Raw genomic sequence first — 4,036 nt, forward strand, 5'->3', positions numbered from 1 at the left:
TGTCTGAAAGACCTGGGACTATTCAAAACATCTTAATGTTGTTTTTTATTTTCAGTTTGTCTGAAGGGGGGAGTCACCGAATGATTCCAGGACCGAAGAAGTGTAAGTCACAGCTGCCTTAAAAAGTGAATTAAAATAAGTTTATAGGAGGATAAATTGAAATGTATATTAAATTGATTACAAATACAAATTTGGAGGTGCATTATTATTTTTCTACTGTTTTCACATTTGCTTCAAGTCTTCTGAACTCTCCTGAAATGTTTCTTGAGCTCTGTTTGTCTTCCACAGATTGGTGTGATCTCTCCTGGGACACTGACCTGACTCGAGCTGGTGTGGAGCTTTCAGAGGAGCAGAGGAAAGTGTCCCGCTCTGAGGGGGGTCCAGACTGTGTGCTGGTGTGGGGGGGACAGAAGCTGAGGGGCCGATGTTACTGGGAGATCGAGGCTTCTGGACCGTTCAACATCGGAGTCGCTTACAAGAGCAGAGACCTGGAGAAGGCGGAGTTCAGGCTCGGGCAAAATGAAAACTCCTGGAGTCTGGTTTGCTCTGAAGAGGGATGCTACGTTTTCAACAACGGGAGCTCTGCAGTCACAGTGCCCCGCCCACGCTCACGCTCGCGCTTCAGTCGACTGGGCTTGTATCTCGATCATCCAGCCGGTGTCCTCTCATTTTACAGAGTCTCTGCAGAGAGCAGAACCCTTCTCCACACTTTCAGAGAGAAGTTCACCAAAGATCTGTTTCCTGCTACAGAGTTGAAGCCAAAATCCTCTGTAAAGTTTTACCGTGAACCAGAGGAGCATAAGAAGTAACGTTTTTCACGGGTCTTTGGCCAAACAAGTCCACGAGGGTCTATTTCAATTACACATTTTTATTGGGCCATATTTTTTGGAGGTCATTGGCCACTGGCCCTTTCATTGGACGAGCCCCCTCCACCGCCCAGCGTATTTATATTTTTTAGATAAATGAAAAAAAAAAAAGACCATCATCGCTCAAATTAGACTTGAACATGTCCTAATAGTTCATGGAATAGTCCAGTCTTTTAAATCCTTTTCAAACAGTGCCTAGTTTGTATATAATGTTAATATAATGACGTTTACTTTTTAGGAAATAAACTGCACTCCTTATATTGTAACCAGTGTTTAAGTGTTAGTGGTTTATATCTTGCTCGAAACCATTTTTATTGATTTTTTTATTGTGCAAATGTACCTGTTCTCTTGAACCCAGTGTAGCCTGGAGCTGTCCGGCCCCACAGTCCGTCACTGACTGTTCATTGTTGACACTAGAGGGAGGAGCTGTTAAACCGGGCCGGGAGACATTGAAGCGGGCGTGGCCTTTCACCAAAACATTCAGTCTGTGCACATGTATTACACAGGATTATTTTTACATTGTAGTTTACCACAGACAGAGGAGGAAGTGGAACAAATGGGCGTTTTTCTTTCGACAGCTGTGAATAGGAATTAAGGAGAGGAACAAAGTTTCTTTCCTGTCTCAAAGCTGCGTGAAAGAAGGAAGAAAAACCACATGACTCGCACCGTTCTAGCTTTCTTTCAGTGTAATAAAGACGAGGATAAAATCAGTTGCGTTAGTCTCTATTTGGCATTTACAAACTATGCTAGGCCCGTTTTTTCAAAATGTTACCAACACCTGCAGGGTCTCGATTTACGGCTGTTTCCTGACACTGAAATGGCAAACAAGAAGTAGTTCAAACTTCTCCAAAATGTGTCATAAAATACCTTCCCTTGCTGTCTATCTATCACACACCATTTCTATTTGACAATGCAAGTGCTAGTATACAAAGAGAAGGTTTTCTGCTGAATAATTACTAAAAATGATGAATAACAAGTTCGAGTTGATGCCATAGGGACATCAAATGACATTTACTCAGGGCCACTACGGGGGCAGCAGCTCTTGTGTTGACTTTTGTATTGTAAATGATCTAAACTCATATAACGCTTTTACACTAAACATTAAAGAGCCACTCACCCATTCACCAATGTACGCAGACACTGGGACACAAAGACACTGGGACCTGCAGGAGCCGGGATTCAAAACCCCGACCTTCTGACCTTCTGTGCCACTGTGGCCCGATGGAGTTTTATCTTATGCATTTCTGCTTTGTTTTAATAAATGTAATCATGAACGTAAAGTGAGCATGTTCATCATTTATTACCAAAAAAAAAGGTTTTCACTAAAGTAAAATGAGACCTGCTCGGGACTGAAGGCATTATTTATTGGTTTATTTGGTCGGGACAGTGCATGTTAATGAACACACATGGGTCTCATGCATGTAAACAAGCCACATCGGATGTGGCTTTAGGCTAATTTCCATCCGTCGTCCCACATTCACACTCTCACTCATCCTGGCCTATTGTACATGTTTTTAGTAGTAGGAGACACGGGAAGAACATGCAAACTCCACACAGAAAGGCCCCGTCCAGGTGGGAATCGAACTCGGGACCGTCTAGCTGAGAAGCACGAGCGCCAACCGCTGCGCCACCGTGCCGCAGTGCTTTTGTCGTGTTTTCGTCTTGTTTTGTCACTTTTTTGTCGCATTTTTGTTGCTTTTCCAGCACGTTTTTGTCGCTTTTTTTTCCACTTTTGTCCAAGTTTTGTCACTTTTTTGTTGCATTTTTGTTGCGTTTTTTGTAACATTTTTGAAGCGCTTTTGTCGTGTTTCCGTCTCGTTTTTGTTTTTTTATGTCACCGGGCATAGTTTGGCCTAGGCCCGGGTTTAATCTGGGCGGGGGTTAATTTGCCCTGTTACACCTGTACATTTTTGTTGCCTTTTTGTTCCATTTTCGTCCCGGTTTTGTCACTTTTTTGTTGCTTTATTGTTGCTTTTTTTGGTCGCATTTTTGAAGCGTTTTTGTCGTATTTTTTTTTTTATTGCTTTTTTGTTTTCATCACGTTTGTCGTCGTGTTTTCGTCGCTTTTCCGGCGCGTTTTTGTTGCTTTTTTGCTCCATTTTCGTCCCGTTTTTTTCCCTTTTTTGTTGCTTTATTGTTGCTTTTTTTGGTCGCATTTATTAAGCGGTTTTGTCGTGTTTTCGTCGCTTTTTTTTATTGCGTTTTTTGTTTCCATCACGTTTTTCGTCGCTTTTTTGTTCCATTTTCGTCCCGGTTTTGTCACTTTTTTTGTTGCTTTAGTGTTGCTTTTCTTGGTCGCATTTTTTAAGCGTTTTCGCCGCATTTTTTAAAAATTGCGTTTTTGTTTTCATTACGATTTTCGTCGCTTTTTTGTTACATTTTCGTCCCAGTTTTGTTGCTTTATTGGGGTTTTTTTTGTCGCATTTTTGTCATGTTTTCGCCGCTTTTTTTTTATTGCGTTTTATGTTTTCTTCACGTTTTTCGTCGATTTTCCCGCGCGTTTTCGTCGCTTTTTTGCTACATTTTCGTCCCGGTTTTGTTGCGTTTTTATTGCTTTTATTGCTCATATTTTTGTTGTGTTTTCATCCTCGTTTTCGTCGCTATTTTGATGCGTATTTTTAAGCTTTTAGATTTGGGTAAAGCCAAACTTGAGAATATGCGCCCGGTTCAGGTGGGGGTTAAGACCACAACTATCCGTGCGCTTGACCTTAATTACGTTACGCTGCGGCCGAAAAACGTAAGATCTCTCTGGAAAATTTGCTATTTTACGCACTCTCTGTAATACATCACTCCTGCTGCCCGTGTAGTTGATATAATTTCCGACCTGAGCTCCTGAAACGCAGCTCCACAAAGGCGTGAGTGTCAGCGGCCGCTCCAGCCAAACAAAGCCCGGGGACGGCGCGTTGAGGGCGGGGCCTGGGAAAGAAGGAAGAGCCCGCTGTCTCTCTCCCTCCGCTGCGGCCATGCTTCTCCTCCCGGCTGTCTGACACCGTCCCCCCCCGCCGCCGCAGCCGCAGCCGCCGCCGCCGCCGCCTCTCCATCACCGCGCACCGGGCTCCAGCAGCAGCAGCGGGCCGGACCGCGGAGGCTGAAGGTGAAACACGCAGCGATCGGGCACCGGGAGGGAAAAAAATGGCGAAGGGAAGATGAGCGAGCCTCCCCCCCCAGCA

This window comes from Gobius niger, assembly GCF_951799975.1.
Source record: "Gobius niger genome assembly, chromosome: 21".
Taxonomy (NCBI): Eukaryota; Metazoa; Chordata; class Actinopteri; order Gobiiformes; family Gobiidae; genus Gobius; species Gobius niger.